The sequence below is a fragment of the Pseudorca crassidens genome, chromosome 3 (genome assembly GCF_039906515.1).
Source record: "Pseudorca crassidens isolate mPseCra1 chromosome 3, mPseCra1.hap1, whole genome shotgun sequence".
Classification (NCBI taxonomy): Eukaryota; Metazoa; Chordata; class Mammalia; order Artiodactyla; family Delphinidae; genus Pseudorca; species Pseudorca crassidens.
In genome coordinates, this window is record NC_090298.1 from 176,093,749 (window position 1) to 176,116,806 (window position 23,058).

The following is a 23,058-nucleotide window of genomic DNA, read 5'->3' on the forward strand; positions in this document are numbered from 1 at the left end:
TGTACTCACACTTGATTCTCTTTTGGAGACATAGCAATCCATAGGTTTTAAGATACTTACTAGTCAGGTACATTCTTAGGCGTTTAATATGCGGTGTTGAGTCCATTTCGTTGAGCAAGGAGTAGCTCTTGTCTATTCCATATTTGGCTTAAGGAACTTTATCTGTGCTCATTTCAATCTCTGGTTTTATGCAGCACCCCAACTCACCTTTCCCCTTAAGCAAGCATAAGTTGGTTTTCTAAATTTGAGACCCTGTTCTGTTCTGTAATTCAGTTCCTGTGTAGCCAAGTTTACATTCCGTGTATTACTGATATCTTATGATGTTTCTTTTTCTGTGTGACTTATTTCAGTTAGAATCATCATACCTGAATCCACTCATTGTGCTGCTAAGGGCCTGATGACATAGATTTCATTGCTGAGTGATATTGCTTTGTAAGTAAATACCACAACTTCTTTATCCATTTTTCACTTTCTGCAATGTTGAACTTGTACTGTAAACGAGGTTCTTGTAAACAGAGGCGTCCCAAACTTTGGGGTGGCTGTGTCTTTTTGATTTTAATTTCCCTAAGCTATAGGACCATAAGTGGAAGTGCCCTAGGCTCTGTTGCTTTGTTTTTTAGATGTTTCAGGAAACACCATACACTTCTCCCGAGTGTCTGTTGGCAATTTACATCCCGCCCATCAGCATAACAAGGCTCCCAGTTCTCCATGGCCTGTCCTGCCTTTCTGGATTTTACACTTTTTTCAGATGGCCCTTTTGACCGGGGGGAAGTGAGACTTCATTGTAGTGCAGATTTCCTTTGCAAGCTTGCTTGGTTGGCCAAAACGGGCGTATGCGTTTCTTCCTGAATATATTCAGGAAAAAACGCATACGCCCTTTATGGCCAAGTGCATCATTGTGGACGTTCTGCCTCTTTTCCTATGCTTTCAATGCAATTCCAGTCTACCTCCTGAAATTGGTTTCCTGCAATTCTGCCCCGCTTTCAAGTCCTCTTGGCAGCCTTACTTCAGTATATTTTTGGACGATAGCTGTCATTTATAACTCTGCAGGTTTGTGAATTACAGTGCCCCTGAGCTCCTTTCTTCCACTCGCTTTCTTTTGAGCTGGCAGCAACACCGCAGGATGGCTTCAGGCCCTAATCTGGTTCCGGCACGGCACGCTGAGCCTTTGATTAATTCCTCTTCCTCATGAGAAATGAGAGTTAAATTTGCCCGTCCAGACACCTCCAGCTAGTCTCTCATTGGTTCTCGCTATTCCTGTTCATCTTCCGCAGAAATTGCAAACTGGGCCAAACAGGAGGTTAAAGGGACTGACTCTCCAAGTCGGGAGGGTGTTAGTAAAGCGTCTGGAATGTTGCACCCGAGTACCAGGGTACGAAAACTGAGACATATTTGAACACGTCTCCCGATCACATGGTTGATCATACTCTAGGTTCCACATGCATGTTTTACCTGAAGGAAGAATACCTTAAACCTGGGTAGTTGAAACCCGTGGAATGGGTACCATGCAATATGACTTCAAAGGGTCTTCATTTGCTCACCGAACCTCTCCAATCCTATCACTGCTGCGTTTATGCCCCTGTACACATGCTTGATTCTCTTTCGGAGACATAGCAATCCATAGGTTTTAAGATACTTACTAGTCAGGTACATTCTTAGGCGTTTAATATGGGGTGTTGAGTCCATTTCGTTGAGCAAGGAGTAGCTCTTGTCTATTCCATATTTGGCTTAAGGAACTTTATCTGTGCTCATTTCAATCTCTGGTTTTATGCAGCACCCCAACTCACCTTTACCCTTAAGCAAGCATAAGTTGGTTTTCTAAATTTGAGACCCTGTTCTGTTCTGTAATACAGTTCCTGTGTAGCCAAGTTTACATTCCGTGTATTACTGATATCTTATGATGTTTCTTTTTCTGTGTGACTTATTTCAGTTAGAATCATCATACCTGAATCCACTCATTGTGCTGCTAAGGGCCTGATGACATAGATTTCATTGCTGAGTGATATTGCTTTGTAAGTAAATACCACAACTTCTTTATCCATTTTTCACTTTCTGCGATGTTGAACTTGTACTGTAAACGAGGTTCTTGTAAACAGAGGCGTCCCAAACTTTGGGGTGGCTGTGTCTTTTTGATTTTAATTTCCCTAAGCTATAGGACCATAAGTGGAAGTGCCCTAGGCTCTGTTGCTTTGTTTTTTAGATGTTTCAGGAAACATCATACACTTCTCCCGAGTGTCTGTTGGCAATTTACATCCCGCCCATCAGCATAACAAGGCTCCCAGTTCTCCATGGCCTGTCCTGCCTTTCTGGATTTTACACTTTTTTCAGATGGCCCTTTTGACCGGGGGGAAGTGAGACTTCATTGTAGTGCAGATTTCCTTTGCAAGCTTGCTTGGTTGGCCAAAAAGGGCGTATGCGTTTTTTCCTGAATATATTCAGGAAAAAACGCATACGCCCTTTTTGGCCAAGTGCATCATTGTGGACGTTCTGCCTCTTTTCCTATGCTTTCAATGCAATTCCAGTCTACCTCCTGAAATCGGTTTCCTGCAATTCTGCCCCGCTTTCAAGTCCTCTTGGCAGCCTTACTTCAGTATATTTTTGGACGATAGCTGTCATTTATAACTCTGCAGGTTTGTGAATTACAGTGCCCCTGAGCTCCTTTCTTCAACTCGCTTTCTTTTGAGCTGGCCGCAACACCGCAGGATGGCTTCAGGCCCTAATCTGGTTCCGGCACGGCACGCTGAGCCTTTGGTTAATTCCTCTTCCTGGTGGGAAATGAGAGTTAAATTTGCCCGTCCAGACACCTCCAGCTAGTCTCTCATTGGTTCTCGCTATTCCTGTTCATCTTCCGCAGAAATTGCAAACTGGGCCAAACAGGAGGTTAAAGGGACTGACTCTCCAAGTCGGGAGGGTGTTAGTAAAGCGTCTGGAATGTTGCACCCGAGTACCAGGGTACGAAAACTGAGACATATTTGAACACGTCTCCCGATCACATGGTTGATCATACTCTAGGTTCCACATGCATGTTTTAGCTGAAGGAAGAATACCTTAAACCTGGGTAGTTGAAACCCGTGGAATGGGTACCATGCAATATGACTTCAAAGGGTCTTCATTTGCTCACCGAACCTCTCCAATCCTATCACTGCTGCGTTTATGCCCCTGTACACATGCTTGATTCTCTTTCGGAGACATAGCAATCCATAGGTTTTAAGATACTTACTAGTCAGGTACATTCTTAGGCATTTAATATGCGGTGTTGAGTCCATTTCGTTGAGCAAGGAGTAGCTCTTGTCTATTCCATATTTGGCTTAAGGAACTTTATCTGTGTTCATTTCAATCTCTGGTTTTATGCAGCACCCCAACTCACCTTTACCCTTAAGTAAGCATAAGTTGGTTTTCTAAATTTGAGACCCTGTTCTGTTCTGTAATTCAGTTCCTGTGTAGCCAAGTTTACATTCCGTGTATTACTGATATCTTATGATGTTTCTTTTTCTGTGTGACTTATTTCAGTTAGAATCATCATACCTGAATCCACTCATTGTGCTGCTAAGGGCCTGATGACATAGATTTCATTGCTGAGTGATATTGCTTTGTAAGTAAATACCACAACTTCTTTATCCATTTTTCACTTTCTGCGATGTTGAACTTGTACTGTAAACGAGGTTCTTGTAAACAGAGGCGTCCCAATGTTTGGGGTGGCTGTGTCTTTTTGATTTTAATTTCCCTAAGCTATAGGACCATAAGTGGAAGTGCCCTAGGCTCTGTTGCTTTGTTTTTTAGATGTTTCAGGAAACACCATACACTTCTCCCGAGTGTCTGTTGGCAATTTACATCCCGCCCATCAGCATAACAAGGCTCCCAGTTCTCCATGGCCTGTCCTGCCTTTCTGGATTTTACACTTTTTTCAGATGGCCATTTTGACCAGGGGGAAGTGAGACTTCATTGTAGTGCAGATTTCCTTTGCAAGCTTGCTTGGTTGGCCAAAAAGGGCGTATGCGTTTTTTCCTGAATATATTCAGGAAAAAACGCATACGCCCTTTTTGGCCAAGTGCATCATTGTGGACGTTCTGCCTCTTTTCCTATGCTTTCAATGCAATTCCAGTCTACCTCCTGAAATCGGTTTCCTGCAATTCTGCCCCGCTTTCAAGTCCTCTTGGCAGCCTTACTTCAGTATATTTTTGGACGATAGCTGTCATTTATAACTCTGCAGGTTTGTGAATTACAGTGCCCCTGAGCTCCTTTCTTCAACTCGCTTTCTTTTGAGCTGGCCGCAACACCGCAGGATGGCTTCAGGCCCTAATCTGGTTCCGGCACGGCACGCTGAGCCTTTGGTTAATTCCTCTTCCTGGTGGGAAATGAGAGTTAAATTTGCCCGTCCAGACACCTCCAGCTAGTCTCTCATTGGTTCTCGCTATTCCTGTTCATCTTCCGCAGAAATTGCAAACTGGGCCAAACAGGAGGTTAAAGGGACTGACTCTCCAAGTCGGGAGGGTGTTAGTAAAGCGTCTGGAATGTTGCACCCGAGTACCAGGGTACGAAAACTGAGACATATTTGAACACGTCTCCCGATCACATGGTTGATCATACTCTAGGTTTCACATGCATGTTTTAGCTGAAGGAAGAATACCTTAAACCTGGGTAGTTGAAACCCGTGGAATGGGTACCATGCAATATGACTTCAAAGGGTCTTCATTTGCTCACCGAACCTCTCCAATCCTATCACTGCTGCGTTTATGCCCCTGTACACATGCTTGATTCTCTTTCGGAGACATAGCAATCCATAGGTTTTAAGATACTTACTAGTCAGGTACATTCTTAGGCATTTAATATGCGGTGTTGAGTCCATTTCGTTGAGCAAGGAGTAGCTCTTGTCTATTCCATATTTGGCTTAAGGAACTTTATCTGTGTTCATTTCAATCTCTGGTTTTATGCAGCACCCCAACTCACCTTTACCCTTAAGTAAGCATAAGTTGGTTTTCTAAATTTGAGACCCTGTTCTGTTCTGTAATTCAGTTCCTGTGTAGCCAAGTTTACATTCCGTGTATTACTGATATCTTATGATGTTTCTTTTTCTGTGTGACTTATTTCAGTTAGAATCATCATACCTGAATCCACTCATTGTGCTGCTAAGGGCCTGATGACATAGATTTCATTGCTGAGTGATATTGCTTTGTAAGTAAATACCACAACTTCTTTATCCATTTTTCACTTTCTGCGATGTTGAACTTGTACTGTAAACGAGGTTCTTGTAAACAGAGGCGTCCCAATGTTTGGGGTGGCTGTGTCTTTTTGATTTTAATTTCCCTAAGCTATAGGACCATAAGTGGAAGTGCCCTAGGCTCTGTTGCTTTGTTTTTTAGATGTTTCAGGAAACACCATACACTTCTCCCGAGTGTCTGTTGGCAATTTACATCCCGCCCATCAGCATAACAAGGCTCCCAGTTCTCCATGGCCTGTCCTGCCTTTCTGGATTTTACACTTTTTTCAGATGGCCCTTTTGACCGGGGGGAAGTGAGACTTCATTGTAGTGCAGATTTCCTTTGCAAGCTTGCTTGGTTGGCCAAAAAGGGCGTATGCGTTTTTTCCTGAATATATTCAGGAAAAAACGCATACGCCCTTTTTGGCCAAGTGCATCATTGTGGACGTTCTGCCTCTTTTCCTATGCTTTCAATGCAATTCCAGTCTACCTCCTGAAATCGGTTTCCTGCAATTCTGCCCCGCTTTCAAGTCCTCTTGGCAGCCTTACTTCAGTATATTTTTGGACGATAGCTGTCATTTATAACTCTGCAGGTTTGTGAATTACAGTGCCCCTGAGCTCCTTTCTTCAACTCGCTTTCTTTTGAGCTGGCCGCAACACCGCAGGATGGCTTCAGGCCCTAATCTGGTTCCGGCACGGCACGCTGAGCCTTTGGTTAATTCCTCTTCCTGGTGGGAAATGAGAGTTAAATTTGCCCGTCCAGACACCTCCAGCTAGTCTCTCATTGGTTCTCGCTATTCCTGTTCATCTTCCGCAGAAATTGCAAACTGGGCCAAACAGGAGGTTAAAGGGACTGACTCTCCAAGTCGGGAGGGTGTTAGTAAAGCGTCTGGAATGTTGTACCCGAGTACCAGGGTACGAAAACTGAGACATATTTGAACACGTCTCCCGATCACATGGTTGATCATACTCTAGGTTCCACATGCATGTTTTAGCTGAAGGAAGAATACCTTAAACCTGGGTAGTTGAAACCCGTGGAATGGGTACCATGCAATATGACTTCAAAGGGTCTTCATTTGCTCACCGAACCTCTCCAATCCTATCACTGCTGCGTTTATGCCCCTGTACACATGCTTGATTCTCTTTCGGAGACATAGCAATCCATAGGTTTTAAGATACTTACTAGTCAGGTACATTCTTAGGCATTTAATATGCGGTGTTGAGTCCATTTCGTTGAGCAAGGAGTAGCTCTTGTCTATTCCATATTTGGCTTAAGGAACTTTATCTGTGCTCATTTCAATCTCTGGTTTTATGCAGCACCCCAACTCACCTTTACCCTTAAGCAAGCATAAGTTGGTTTTCTAAATTTGAGACCCTGTTCTGTTCTGTAATTCAGTTCCTGTGTAGCCAAGTTTACATTCCATGTACTACTGATATCTTATGATGTTTCTTTTTCTGTGTGACTTATTTCAGTTAGAATCATCATACCTGAATCCACTCATTGTGCTGCTAAGGGCCTGATGACATAGATTTCATTGCTGAGTGATATTGCTTTGTAAGTAAATACCACAACTTCTTTATCCATTTTTCACTTTCTGCGATGTTGAACTTGTACTGTAAACGAGGTTCTTGTAAACAGAGGCGTCCCAAACTTTGGGGTGGCTGTGTCTTTTTGATTTTAATTTCCCTAAGCTATAGGACCATAAGTGGAAGTGCCCTAGGCTCTGTTGCTTTGTTTTTTAGATGTTTCAGGAAACACCATACACTTCTCCCGAGTGTCTGTTGGCAATTTACATCCCGCCCATCAGCATAACAAGGCTCCCAGTTCTCCATGGCCTGTCCTGCCTTTCTGGATTTTACACTTTTTTCAGATGGCCCTTTTGACCGGGGGGAAGTGAGACTTCATTGTAGTGCAGATTTCCTTTGCAAGCTTGCTTGGTTGGCCAAAAAGGGCGTATGCGTTTTTTCCTGAATATATTCAGGAAAAAACGCATACGCCCTTTTTGGCCAAGTGCATCATTGTGGACGTTCTGCCTCTTTTCCTATGCTTTCAATGCAATTCCAGTCTACCTCCTGAAATCGGTTTCCTGCAATTCTGCCCCGCTTTCAAGTCCTCTTGGCAGCCTTACTTCAGTATATTTTTGGACGATAGCTGTCATTTATAACTCTGCAGGTTTGTGAATTACAGTGCCCCTGAGCTCCTTTCTTCAACTCGCTTTCTTGTGACCTGGCCGCAACACCGCAGGATGGCTTCAGACCCTAATCTGGTTCCGGCAGGGCATGCTGAGCCTTTGGTTAATTCCTCTTCCTGGTGGGAAATGAGAGTTAAATTTGCCCGTCCAGACACCTCCAGCTAGTCTCTCATTGGTTCTCGCTATTCCTGTTCATCTTCCGCAGAAATTGCAAACTGGGCCAAACAGGAGGTTAAAGGGACTGACTCTCCAAGTCGGGAGGGTGTTAGTAAAGCGTCTGGAATGTTGCACCCGAGTACCAGGGGAGGAAAACTGAGACATATTTGAACACGTCTCCCGATCACATGGTTGATCATACTCTAGGTTCCACATGCATGTTTTAGCTGAAGGAAGAATACCTTAAACCTGGGTAGTTGAAACCCGTGGAATGGGTACCATGCAATATGACTTCAAAGGGTCTTCATTTGCTCACCGAACCTCTCCAATCCTATCACTGCTGCGTTTATGCCCCTGTACACATGCTTGATTCTCTTTCGGAGACATAGCAATCCATAGGTTTTAAGATACTTACTAATCAGGTACATTCTTAGGCATTTAATATGCGGTGTTGAGTCCATTTCGTTGAGCAAGGAGTAGCTCTTGTCTATTCCATATTTGGCTTAAGGAACTTTATCTGTGCTCATTTCAATCTCTGGTTTTATGCAGCACCCCAACTCACCTTTACCCTTAAGCAAGCATAAGTTGGTTTTCTAAATTTGAGACCCTGTTCTGTTCTGTAATTCAGTTCCTGTGTAGCCAAGTTTACATTCCGTGTATTACTGATATCTTATGATGTTTCTTTTTCTGTGTGACTTATTTCAGTTAGAATCATCATACCTGAATCCACTCATTGTGCTGCTAAGGGCCTGATGACACAGATTTCATTGCTGAGTGATATTGCTTTGTAAGTAAATACCACAACTACTTTATCCATTTTTCACTTTCTGCAATGTTGAACTTGTACTGTAAACGAGGTTCTTGTAAACAGAGGCGTCCCAAACTTTGGGGTGGCTGTGTCTTTTTGATTTTAATTTCCCTAAGCTATAGGACCATAAGTGGAAGTGCCCTAGGCTCTGTTGCTTTGTTTTTTAGATGTTTCAGGAAACACCATACACATCCCGCCCATCAGCATAACAAGGCTCCCAGTTCTCCATGGCCTGTCCTGCCTTTCTGGATTTTACACTTTTTTCAGATGTCCCTTTTGACCAGGGGGAAGTGAGACTTCATTGTAGTGCAGATTTCCTTTGCAAGCTTGCTTGGTTGGCCAAAAAGGGCGTATGCCTTTTTTCCTGAATAAATTCAGGAAAAAAGGCATACGCCCTTTTTGGCCAAGTGCATCATTGTGGACGTTCTGCCTCTTTTCCTATGCTTTAAATGCAATTCCAGTCTACCTCCTGAAATCGTTTTCCTGCAATTCTGCCTTGCTTTCAATGCCTCTTCATAGCCTTACCTCAATATATTTTTTGAAAATAGTTGGCCTTTATAACTCTGCAGGTTTTTGAATTGCAGTGGCCCTTAGCTCCATTTTTCAGCTCTTATTTTTGTGATCTTGCCTCATAACCACAGGATTCCTTCAGGCCCTATTCTTCTTCTGGGGCACCTTGCTGTGCCTTTGGTTTATTCTTCTTACTGATGTGAATTTAGAGTGACATGTGCCCATTGAAACCGCTACAGCTAGTTTCTCACTGGTTCCCCCTATTCCCATTCATCCTCCGCACTAACTGCAGACTGTGCGATACCAGAACTTAAAGGCATTGACTCTCCATGTGGGGATATTTTTGGTAAAGCAGCTGGAATGTCGATCCGGAGCCCCAGGAGAGGAAAAATGAGGTGCGTTTTAGAAACCTTTCCCAATCATATGGTATACCAGTCGCTGGGTTTCCCAAGCATGGTTTAGCTGTAGGAAGATTCCCTTCAACCTGGAGTGTTGGGACCCTTGGAATGAGTAGCATGAAGTATTGCATTAAACTTTTGGCAGTTGCTCACCAAAGCTCATCAATCCTCTCAGCCCCAAGTGTCCAGCCTTATGTCTTATCCAGCTGTGGGTTTATATGTGGTCAATCCAGGTTGCATCACAGCCCCTGAGCGAATTTTGTAAGAATTTTTCTCTCTTTCATTGTTTCTGCGTTTTGTTTTTAAAATTTATTTCTATAATGGGGTTTAGCTCATTTTCACTGCTGTGTTTGTGCCACTCTGCACACACTTGATTCCCTTATGGAGATATATCAATACATGGGTTTTAAGATTCTTATTACTCAGATATATTTCTCTGCGGTGTATAGGGTGTGTTGAGGCCAGTTCATTGAGCAAGGTGTAGATCTTGGCTAATATCTATTTGGTTTATTGAACGGTATCTGTGCTAATTTCAAACTCTGGTTTTATGCATCACCCCACCTCTCCTTTCCCCTTAAGCTGAAATAAGTGTGTTTTCTAAATGTGAGACACTGTTCTGTTCTGTAATTCATTTCTTGTGCAGCCATATTTACCCTCCCTCTATAAGTGATATCTTATGATATGTTTCTTTTTCTGTTTGACTTATTTCAAGTAGTATTATCGGACCTAAATCCACTCTTTATCCTTCTACTAGCCTTATTACATTGATTTCATGGTGAAGAGATATTCCATTGTACATAAGTACCACATCTTCTTTATCCATTGTTCTCTTTCCTGGGATATTTAAGGTATACTGAAGTTGAGGTTCTTGTAAACAGAGTAGCCCTAAACTGTGGTGTGCTTGTGTCTTGTTAATTTTTAGATTTCCCTAGATATACTCCCATGATTGGAAGTGTCCTATGCTCTGTAGCTCTGTTTTTTAGATGATTTAGGAACCACCATACACTTCTCCAGAGTGGCTCTCGGCAGTTCACACACTGCCCATCAGCGTATAAAGGCTCCCTGTTCTCCATGGCCTGTCCTGCATTTCTGGTTTTTACAATTTTTTAGGATGGCCCTTTTGACCAGTGGGAAATGAGACTTCTTTGTTGTGCACATTTGCATTGCTTGCTTGCTTCGTTGCTCATAAAGTGCGTATGCGTTTTTTCCTGGATATAATCAGGAAAAAACGCATACGCCCTTTTGGGCCAACTGCATCATTGTCGAAATTCTGCCGCTTTTCATGTGCTTTAAAGACGAGTCCAATCTATCTCTTGAAATCTGTTTCTTGCAATTCTGTCTTGCATTCAGATCCTCTTCTTTGCCTTACCTCAACATATTTTTGGACGTTAGTTTTCATTTATAACTCTGCAGGTTTGTGAATTGCAGTGACCCTGAGCTCCATTTTTTAAGTTGCTCTTTTGTGAGCTGGCCTCAAACCCGCAGGATTGCTTCAGGCCCTATTTTGGCTCGGGCGAGGCGGGCTGAGCCTTTTTTCAATTCTTATTCTTAATGGGAAATTAGAGTGATATGTGCCCGTCCAAACCCCTACAACTATTCTCTCATTGGTTCCCCGTTCATCCTCCTCACAATTTGCAAAATGTGTGAAACAGAAGTTGAAATGTGCTGATTCTCCAAGTGGGGAGATTCTAAGTAACGTGGCTGGAATGGTGAACAGGAGCACCAGGAGAGGATAAATGAGCTGCATTTTAGACACATCTCCCGATCACATGGTGTACAGTCCTCTGGGTTTTCCATGCATGTTTTAGCTGTAGGAAGATCCCTTGAACCTGCATATTTGGGACCCATTGAATGGGTACCAGGTAGTATTACTTTAAAGGGTGTGCATTTCCTCACCCAACCTCACATTTCTCTTAGCGCAAACAGTTTCCAGCCTTATGTCTCATCCTGCTGTGGGTCTAGATGTGTTCAATCCATGTTGCATCACCGGCCCTGAGGAAAAGTTGTAAGAGGTTTTCTCTGTCTCTCTGTCGTTTATTTTTTTCAATTTATTACTATATTGGTTACAGCTGATTTTCAAAGCTCTGTTTCTTTCTGCTGTACATCCACTTGATTCACGTACAGAGAGACATCAGTAAATTCTTTTTCAGATTCTTACCAGTCGTATATATTCTTTTCCGGTGACTTGAGTGTGCTGAGTGCAGTTCTTTTAGCTACCGTGTAGGCCTTGTTGATTATCAGTTTGGTATTTGGAATGGTATCTTTGCTAATTTCAACCTCCTGGGTGATGCCTCACCCCTCCCCACCTTTCCCGTTTAGCAGCCTTATGCGTGTTTTCTACATATTTGACTATGTTTTTGTTTTGTAATTTATTTCATGTGTAGCCATTTTGGATTCCACCTTTAAGTGATATCTTATGATATGTGTCTTTTTCTTTTTGAATTCTGTCACTTAGAAAGATCATACGTAACTCCTCCGGAGTTGTTACAACTGGCCATATTTCATTGATTTCCAGGCTGAATAATATTCCACTCTACCTAAGTACCACATCTCTACCCATTTTTTCCCTCCAGAGACATTTAAGTTATATCCTAGTTGAGGATCTTTTAAACAGAGAGGGGGTAAACATTGGGGTGCCTGTGTCCTCTCAATTTTTGTTTTTCTCAAGATATACGCCCATGAGTGCAAGTGCCCTATGCTCTGTAGCTCATTTTTTAGATGCTTTAGTAAACACAATACACTTCTCCAGAATGGCCGTTGGCAATATACATTTCCACTATAAGTCTCACAGGGCTCCCTCTTCTCCTTGCCCTGTCCTGCATTTCTGTTGTTTACGCTTTATGAGGATGGCTCTTCTGACTGATGCGAAGTGATATCTTTTGTAGTATTGACTTCCAGTGCCCACCTGTTTGGTTGGCTAAAAAAGTGTATGCCCTTTTCTTGAATATATACAGAAAAAAACGCATACACCCTTTTTGGCCAACTGCAATGTTGGCAATGTTCAGCTCCTTTTCTTGTGCTTAATGGCGAGTCCTTTCTACCTCCTCAAATCCCTTTCCTGCCATTCTCCCTTGCTTACAAGTCCTTTTCTCTGACTTTCCTCAAGACATTTTTCAGTGATGGATATTTTCAACTCTGCAGTTTTGTGAATTTTACTGCCCCTGAGTTCCATTGTTCAACTTGTGTTTATGGGAACTGGCCACAAAGCAGCGGGATTTCCTCAAGCCCTATACTGTTTCCATGGGCAACCCTAGCCTTTGGTCAATTCGTCTTCCTGATTGGAAATTAGAGTGACATGTGCCTGTCTGAACACCTAGGACTTGTCTCTCATTGTTCCTCATCCTTCCGCTTCATCCTCTGGACAAATTCCAAACTGTATGCAACAGGATGTTGACAGTGCTGACATCTCCAAGTGGGGAGACTGTTAGTAAAGACGCTGGAGGGGTGAACCCGAGCACCAGGAGATGAGGAGATGAGATGCCTTTTCCAAACTCTTCCCGATCAGACGGTATACCATCCTCTGGGTGTGACAGACATGTTTTAGCAGTAGGAAGAGTCCCATTCATGTAAGGAGAACACCAGGGCTTTTTCAAAATCAGTGTCTCCCCGAAACCCAAACTGGGGAATTTTTTAAGCTACGGCTACACATATGTTCATTAAGGGCCTTGGGAAGTAGGCAGAGTCCAAACTTTAGATGATTGAAGTCTTCAGGGTCAGAAGCACTCACCACCAGCTTCCCTTAGGTTACACTTTAACTGTCATTGATAGATGATGTCAATAAAAATATCTATTCTTTTTCAGATTATTTCCCCTTATAGGTTATTGCAAAATGTTGAGTGTAGTTCCCTGTGCTATACAGTAGTTCCTTGTTGATGATCTATTTTATACATAGCAGTGTGTATGTGTTAATCCCAAACTGTTAATTTATCCCTCCTCCCACCTTTCCCCTTTGGTAATAATAAATTATAAGATTTTATACTTCTCAGAAATGGGGGAGCTGAAAGAGAGGTATCATTTTCAATGGAAAAGCATTTAAAACAAGATTGAAGCTTTAACCAAGATTATTAGATGTACATCCTTGGAAAGAAATCACTTCGTTTCTCTAATATTGACCTGACAAATAAGACAAACCTTTTCGCTGAACTTGCTTATAATAAAGTGATGGAAATATCAAATGGAAGTGTTAGAAACATCTTATTTTATCCGAGCCTTATACACTGTTCTATGTTAACTACAGTTTGGCTCACACATCTGTTCATTGAGGTTACAATAGTCTCAATTTCTGTTACTGATCCTCCAGAGTGGACCCCAACAAGTGTCCCCCTGCCCAGTGTCATTGGGGCCAACAGATCGAGACTGAGTTTGGTTCACAAGCAAAGGAAACTTTATATTTTGATCAGAGAATGGAGAGGTGAGAGCATGCACTACCCCGTGGGCTGTGGGCTGGGCTGCTGTGTAGAGATCCTGTCAGAGTCAGTGGGAGGGAGGGGGCGGAGCTCTCGAGGGCCAGGTTGGCTGCAGCTCAGGCTCTATATCGCGGAGTCTGCACTGGGCCCCAGGAGCTGAGGTGTCGACCCAGCCATTCTGCACTAGGAAATCTGGTCTGAAGTGCCGGGTGTGGAACCTCTGCATGCGGGACCCTAGGAGCACGTGAAATTAGACAAAGCACAAAGGATAAAAAAGGTTAGACTTGACTTTATTGCCCAGATTCTATTTTTATCTCCCAGGGATTTTTAATGGGCTTTGCTGGGGACAAACCCCTCCTCTGCCTTTTGTCCCGTTCCTCATTCTTGGAGTGCTGAGGGTGCAGACACTTCTTCTGTAACTGCTGAGTGCTGAGTTGGGAGCCCTAATACCCGGGGGCGAGGGTCAGAGCTTCTCCCCAGCAGCCTCCAGGTGACGTTGATTGTCCCCAGGCCCCCTGCCTCCCTGCTCGTCCACCTGAGCACCAGCATTGGAAGTGTTATAGATTCTAATGACCTTTAAGGGTCCAGGAAAGAGATGTGCAGAGACGCTGTGGGGGCCGGTTTCACCCCACCCCACATTTGTTCGGCCACCTTAGGCTGACCGTTTCTGCCAGCCTAGATGCTCTGACCAGTAGTCTGCGCTTTCTTCAATTAGGCCCCTGAATTAACGTACAAACAGCACCAGGTGTCAGAGCCCTGCCCGCTCAACTCCCAGACAGTCCAGGGTCAGTGGTGATCAAGGACCATGATGACCACTGAGTCAACAGCCTTTTGAAGTAAACAGGAGTCCAGCCGGTCTTATTGGCCACCATCATCACGGTGTCTGTAGGCTTTTCTATGGTGACAGTGTGATATACGGTTCCCCCGCCAAGATTATTAGCTCCCCTCTGGGTGCAGTAAGTCCTGCAAGCAGTAGTCTACTCTTTTGGGACACACTCTTATTGTTTTATGAGAGAAACTCCAGGTCAAGTGATGTTCACACGAGTCGTCATGGTGCCCTGTTGCCCCCGGTTATCTCTCTGGATGTTGGAGTTGGAGGGCCTCCTCACTCGAGGTCGGTGTGCCCACGGAGCGAACCCTGCAACTTCAGGGCATCGTTGGTGGTTAGGATCACCACGTGGGGTCCTTTTCCCTTAGGAAGGAGGTGGCCTTTTGGGCTGCTGATTTCCAGGTTTTTAGATACCGCCAGTATCTTGGCCAGATGCGGCAGTGGGCCAAGCCCCTTGGTGACCGTAGTTTATCCTACCTGGATGGCATTCTTGCATTGTTCCATTTCAAGTGGTCCCAGTTTTTGCACTAATTCTCCAATGGCGATTCACCTTTCACCGGGAATGTAAAGGTCAAAGGGTTTAGCTAAATTAGGGAGTTCCAGGGCAAGGGTCTGAATTGACTGCTCTTTCCATTCTTGAAAGGCCACTTCTGGATTCTATTCAAAAGGATCATCATCTTTTCCTTTCAGTGTTTCATATAGAGGCCCAGCTAGTAGACTGTAGTTAGGGATCCAGAAGCAGCAAACCCTGGCCTCCCCAGGAACCCCTAAGCTGTCTTCTAGTTTTAGAAAGGGGTAAGGCTGCAAATGGTTTCTTCCCTTTCCTGGGATGGGCTTCTCCGACCTTCTGTGAGAATGAAGCCCAGGCAGGTCACCGCAGTCTGTGATATTTGAGCTTTTTCTTGGACAACTTCTATCCTTTATTGGCTTGGTAGTTCAGAGGCCTCCTTAGTAGGGCTGGCGATCAGAATGTCGTCTGCGTACTGAAGGAGGGTTTCCTTTTCCAGAGGTAGAACTTTTAGGTCTTTAGCTAAGCTTTCCCCAAAGATGGTGTGGGAATTTTTGCACCCTTGGGGCAAGACGGCCCGGAAGTATTGTTTTAGTTGTATGTTGAGTCCTGCCACTCACAAGCCAAAATTTCTTGTGACTCTGGGACTAATGGAATACAAAAGAAGGCATCATTGAAGACTAATACAGAATACCATGTCCTGGTGGTTGGTAGAATGACCAGCAGGGTGTAGGAATTAGGAGCAACTGGAGGTATATCCTCGGTGGCTTCACTGACTGTCCTGACATCCTTTACCAGGTCCCCAGCAGCCCATGGGGCTCTCGTGGTCAGACCAATCCCAGAATATGGAGCTCACCTGGGCAGGTACCCCACCCCCACCCCAGCCCACGGGGCTCTCGTGGTCAGGCCCTTCCCAGGATACAGAGCTACCCTTGCAGGTACCATGGCAGGGCTAGGCACACAGGAACCGTGCACATAGCCCTCATTGCAGAGCACCCCCAGCTCACCTGTCGCTCAGAGCTGGCACAGAGCACCTCAGAGCAGGACTTGAACTAACAAACAGCAGCTGCAACAGGTCTGTGACCCTGGGCGTCACTCTGTGCGGCCTCCCTCCACCTGGTCTTCCAGAGACTTCCACTGCACCCGGGGCACCAGGCCTCTGTCTCCAACCACCACCCACCCCTCCTCTCCCTGACTCCTGGGTTCCTCTCATAAGGAGAGGGTTTTCTTGAAGTTGTCTCCCACTCATGGGCCAGATAAAATGATTAGAAAACAAGCCAAAGCTGCAGCCCCTTGTCTATCCTGACTCTCAGGAGCCCACACCTGTTCCTTGGACCTGGCCGGTTCAGCAAGTTCCATTTTCTGCAACTGTGAGCCCCTGAGGGGTGATGATTGGCTGACCTGGGCAGCCTTACCGTGTGGGCCAGCCCTCCCCAGGTGTGCCTGGGTTGAGATCAATATAAATACCACTCCAGGCAGCAAGAGCCCCTGCAGCCATGCCTGACGCCATTTTCTCTGCCCTGTCAGCAGTCTCGGGGCTGGGCTGGTGGGAGGGAGTGAGAGACCACGGCTTTGTGGGTGGCCCAGTGTGAGTGGGGCTCTGCTGGACTTTCTGCAGCAGTTGCCAGGCTGCCACCTGCTAAAGAAGAGGATGTGTCACCCATACCTGCTGCTGGAATTTCTCCCTGGGCAGAGGTGAGGAAGGAAAAAAGCAGTGGGGGCAGGGACAGGACGGGTATCTCAGTCAGGGAAATGGAAATCTTCCAGAAGAGCACCCAGGGCCAGGACCATCCTGGCTGGCCTGCAGGCACCAAGTCGGCCGGCATGCTGTCACTCGTGTGGCTCTATGGCCCTTCCTCTAGGCTTTCAAGTCCTTGTATATATTCAGGTGTTTTACCTGGGACGGGTGGGAATAGTTCAGCAGCAACTGGCCTGGGGCTCAGCTCACGTTTACTCACAGATGCCTCGGCACGGTGCCCCAGCTTTGCAATGAGGACGCTTGTTGCGTGGGGGCTGCTGGCTGAATGGGAGACGATTCCCCACCACTGGCCAACTTCAGAATTGTTTACAACTGGAGCAAGTGCCCTGATACGGTTTTCCTCTGTGGAACTGGTGGGTTCTGTGTTTTTTTCTCTTTTTCGTTTTTGGTTCAAGGTAGATTTTATTCCTCTTTTTTGTATTTACAGATATAAGCATGGAAATAATTTATTCATATAAATACATGTATGTGAAGGGAATAATTGTTTTTTCTGTTTTATTTTTTAAATTTTATTTCTTTTTAATTTTGAATTTTATTTTATATTTTTATACAGCAGGTTCTTATTGGTTATCTATTTTATACATATAAATGTATACATGCCAATCCCAGTCTCTCAACTCCTCCCACCACCACCCCCCCAACAGCTTTCCCCCCTTGTTGTCCATACATTTGTTGTCTACATCTGTTGCTCTATTTATGCCTTGCAAAATGGTTAATCTGTACAGTTTTTCTAGGTTCCACATATATGCATGAATATACAAGATTTGTTTTTCTCTTTCTGACTTACTTCACTCTGTATGACAGTCTCTAGATCCATTGACGTCTCTACAAATGACCCAATTTCATTCCTTTTCATGGCTTAGTAATATTCCATTTTATATATGTACAACAGCTTTATGCATTCGTCTGTCTGTGGGCATTTAGGTTGCTTCCATTACCTCGATATTGTAAATAGTGATGCAATGAACATTGCGGTGAATGTCTCGTTTTGATTTATGGTTTTGTCTGGGTATATGTCCAGTACTGGGATTGCTGTATCATATGGTAATTCTATTGTTAGTTTCTTAAGAAACTCCATATTGTTCTCCGTAGTGACTGTATCAATTTATATTCCCAACAATAGTGGAAGAGGGTTCCTTTTCTCCACACCCTTTCCAGCATTTTTGTTTGTAGATTTTCTCATGATGCCCATTCTATCAGGTGTGAGGTGATACCTCATTGTTGAGTCCATTTTGTTGAGAAAGGGGTAGGTCTTGTCTATTACATATTTGGCTTATTGAATGGTATCTGTGCTAATTTCAAACTCTGGTTTTATGCAGCACCCCAACTCACTTTCCCCCTTAAGGAAGCATAAGTTGGTTTTCTAAACTTGAGACCCTGTTCTGTTTTGTAATTCAGTTCATGTGTAGCCAAGTTCACATTCCATGTATTAGTGATATCTTATGATGTTTCTTTTTCTGTGTGACATATTTCAGTTAGAATCATCATACCTGAATCCACTCATTATGCTGCTACGGGCCTGATGACATAGATTTCATGGCTGAGTGATTTTGCATTGTACATAAGTACCACAACTTCTTTATCCATTTTTCACTTTCTGCGATATTGAACTTGTACCGTAAACGAGGTTCTTGTAAACAGAGCTGTCCCAAACTGTGGGGTGGCTGTGTCTTTTTGATTTTAATTTCCCTAAGCTATAGGACCATAAGTGGAAGTGCCCTAGGCTCTGTTGCTTTGTTTTTTAGATGTTTCAGGAAACACCATACACTTCTCCCTAGTGGCTGTTGGCAATTTACATCCCGCCCATCAGCATAACAAGGCTCCCAGTTCTCTATGGCCTGTCCTGCCTTTCTGGATTTTACACTTTTCTCAGATGGCCCTTCTGACCGGGGGGAAGTGAGACTTCATTGTAGTGCAGATTTCCTTTGCAAGCTTGCTTGGTTGGCCAAAAAGTGCGTATGCGTTTTTTCCTGATTCAGGAAAAAACGCATACGCCCTTTTTGGCCAAGTGCATCATTGTGGACGTTCTGCCTCTTTTCCTATGCTTAAAATGCAATTCCAGTCTACCTCCTGAAATCGGTTTCCTGCAATTCTGCCCCGCTTTCAAGTCCTCTTGGCAGCCTTACTTCAGTATATTTTTGGACGATTGCTGTCATTTATAACTCTGCAGGTTTGTGAATTCCTGTGCCCCTGAGCTCCGTTCTTCATCTCGCTTTCTTGTGAGCTGGCCGCAACACCGCAGGATTGCTTCAGGCCCTAATCTGGTTCCAGCACGGCACGCTGAGCCTTTGGTTAATTCCTGTCCTTGGTGGGAAATGAGAGTTAAATTTGCCCGTCCAGAAACCTCCAGCTTGTCTCTCATTGGTTCTCCCTATTCCTGTTCATCTTCCACTGAAATTGAAAACAGGGCCAAACAGGAGGTTAAAGGCACTGACTCTCCAAGTCGGGAGAGTGTTAGTAAAGCGTCTGGAATGTTGCACCCGAGTTCCAGGGGACGAAAACTGAGACATATTGGAACACGTCTCCCGATCACATGGTTGATCATACTCTGGGTTCCACATGCATGTTTTAGCTGAAGGAAGAATCCCTGAAACCTGGAGAGTTGAGACCCGTGGAATGAGTACCATGCAATATGATTTCAAAGGGTCTTCATTTGCTCACCAAACCTCTCCAATCCTATCACTGCTGCGTTTATGCCCCTGTACACACGCTTGATTCCCTTTCGGAGACATAGCAATCCATAGGTTTTAAGATAATTACTAGTCAGGTACATTCTTAGGCATTTAATATGGGGTGTTGAGTCCATTTCGTTGAGCAAGGAGTAGCTCTTGTCTATTACATATTTGGCTTAAGGAACTTTATCTGTGCTCATTTCAATCTCTGGTTTTATGCAGCACCCCAACTCACCTTTCCCATTAAGCAAGCATAAGTTGGTTTTCTAAATTTGAGACCCTGTTCTGTTTTGTAATTCAGTTCCTGTGTAGCCAAGTTTACATTCCGTGTATTAGTGATATCTTATGATGTTTCTTTTTCTGTGTGACTTATTTCAGTTAGAATCATCATACCTGAATCCACTCATTGTGCTGCTAAGGGCCTGATGACATAGATTTCATTGCTGAGTGATATTGCTTTGTAAGTAAATACCACAACTTCTTTATCCATTTTTCACTTTCTGCGATGTTGAACTTGTACTGTAAACGAGGTTCTTGTAAACAGAGGCGTCCCAAACTTTGGGGTGGCTGTGTCTTTTTGATTTTAATTTCCCTAAGCTATAGGACCATAAGTGGAAGTGCCCTAGGCTCTGTTGCTTTGTTTTTTAGATGTTTCAGGAAACACCATACACATCCCGCCCATCAGCATAACAAGGCTCCCAGTTCTCCATGGCCTGTCCTGCCTTTCTGGATTTTACACTTTTTTCAGATGGCCCTTTTGACCAGGGGGAAGTGAGACTTCATTGTAGTGCAGATTTCCTTTGCAAGCTTGCTTGGTTGGCCAAAAAGGGCGTATGCCTTTTTTCCTGAATAAATTCAGGAAAAAAGGCATACGCCCTTTTTGGCCAAGTGCATCATTGTGGACGTTCTGCCTCTTTTCCTATGCTTTAAATGCAATTCCAGTCTACCTCCTGAAATCGTTTTCCTGCAATTCTGCCTTGCTTTCAATGCCTCTTCATAGCCTTACCTCAATATATTTTTTGAAAATAGTTGGCCTTTATAACTCTGCAGGTTTTTGAATTGCAGTGGCCCTTAGCTCCATTTTTCAGCTCTTATTTTTGTGATCTTGCCTCATAACCACAGGATTCCTTCAGGCCCTATTCTTCTTCTGGGGCACCTTGCTGTGCCTTTGGTTTATTCTTCTTACTGATGTGAATTTAGAGTGACATGTGCCCATTGAAACCGCTACAGCTAGTTTCTCACTGGTTCCCCCTATTCCCATTCATCCTCCGCACTAACTGCAGACTGTGCGATACCAGAACTTAAAGGCATTGACTCTCCATGTGGGGATATTTTTGGTAAAGCGGCTGGAATGTCGATCCGGAGCCCCAGGAGAGGAAAAATGAGGTGCGTTTTAGAAACCTTTCCCGATCATATGGTATACCAGTCGCTGGGTTTCCCAAGCATGGTTTAGCTGTAGGAAGATTCCCTTCAACCTGGAGTGTTGGGACCCTTGGAATGAGTAGCATGAAGTATTGCATTAAACTTTTGGCAGTTGCTCACCAAAGCTCATCAATCCTCTCAGCCCCAAGTGTCCAGCCTTATGTCTTATCCAGCTGTGGGTTTATATGTGGTCAATCCAGGTTGCATCACAGCCCCTGAGCGAATTTTGTAAGAATTTTTCTCTCTTTCATTGTTTCTGCGTTTTGTTTTTAAAATTTATTTCTATAATGGGGTTTAGCTCATTTTCACTGCTGTGTTTGTGCCACTCTGCACACACTTGATTCCCTTATGGAGATATATCAATACATGGGTTTTAAGATTCTTATTACTCAGATATATTTCTCTGCGGTGTATAGGGTGTGTTGAGGCCAGTTCATTGAGCAAGGTGTAGATCTTGTCTAATATCTATTTGGTTTATTGAACGGTATCTGTGCTAATTTCAAACTCTGGTTTTATGCATCACCCCACCTCTCCTTTCCCCTTAAGCTGAAATAAGTGTGTTTTCTAAATGTGAGACACTGTTCTGTTCTGTAATTCATTTTTTGTGCAGCCATATTTACCCTCCCTCTATAAGTGATATCTTATGATATGTTTCTTTTTCTGTTTGACTTATTTCAAGTAGTATTATCGGACCTAAATCCACTCTTTATCCTTCTACTAGCCTTATTACATTGATTTCATGGTGAAGAGATATTCCATTGTACATAAGTACCACATCTTCTTTATCCATTGTTCTCTTTCCTGGGATATTTAAGGTATACTGAAGTTGAGGTTCTTGTAAACAGAGTAGCCCTAAACTGTGGTGTGCTTGTGTCTTGTTAATTTTTAGATTTCCCTAGATATACTCCCATGATTGGAAGTGTCCTATGCTCTGTAGCTCTGTTTTTTAGATGATTTAGGAACCACCATACACTTCTTCAGAGTGGCTCTCGGCAGTTCACACACTGCCCATCAGCGTATAAAGGCTCCCTGTTCTCCATGGCCTGTCCTGCATTTCTGGTTTTTACAATTTTTTAGGATGGCCCTTTTGACCAGTGGGAAATGAGACTTCTTTGTTGTGCACATTTGCATTGCTTGCTTGCTTCGTTGCCCATAAAGTGCGTATGCGTTTTTTCCTGGATATAATCAGGAAAAAACGCATACGCCCTTTTGGGCCAACTGCATCATTGTCGAAATTCTGCCGCTTTTCATGTGCTTTAAAGACGAGTCCAATCTATCTCTTGAAATCTGTTTCTTGCAATTCTGTCTTGCATTCAGATCCTCTTCTTTGCCTTACCTCAACATATTTTTGGACGTTAGTTTTCATTTATAACTCTGCAGGTTTGTGAATTGCAGTGACCCTGAGCTCCATTTTTTAAGTTGCTCTTTTGTGAGCTGGCCTCAAACCCGCAGGATTGCTTCAGGCCCTATTTTGGCTCGGGCGAGGCGGGCTGAGCCTTTTTTCAATTCTTATTCTTAATGGGAAATTAGAGTGATATGTGCCCGTCCAAACCCCACAACTATTCTCTCATTGGTTCCCCGTTCATCCTCCTCACAATTTGCAAAATGTGTGAAACAGAAGTTGAAATGTGCTGATTCTCCAAGTGGGGAGATTCTAAGTAACGTGGCTGGAATGGTGAACAGGAGCACCAGGAGAGGATAAATGAGCTGCATTTTAGACACATCTCCCGATCACATGGTGTACAGTCCTCTGGGTTTTCCATGCATGTTTTAGCTGTAGGAAGATCCCTTGAACCTGCATATTTGGGACCCATTGAATGGGTACCAGGTAGTATTACTTTAAAGGGTGTGCATTTCCTCACCCAACCTCACATTTCTCTTAGCGCAAACAGTTTCCAGCCTTATGTCTCATCCTGCTGTGGGTCTAGATGTGTTCAATCCATGTTGCATCACCGGCCCTGAGGAAAAGTTGTAAGAGGTTTTCTCTGTCTCTCTGTCGTTTATTTTTTTCAATTTATTACTATATTGGTTACAGCTGATTTTCAAAGCTCTGTTTCTTTCTGCTGTACATCCACTTGATTCACGTACAGAGAGACATCAGTAAATTCTTTTTCAGATTCTTACCAGTCGTATATATTCTTTTCCGGTGACTTGAGTGTGCTGAGTGCAGTTCTTTTAGCTACCGTGTAGGCCTTGTTGAT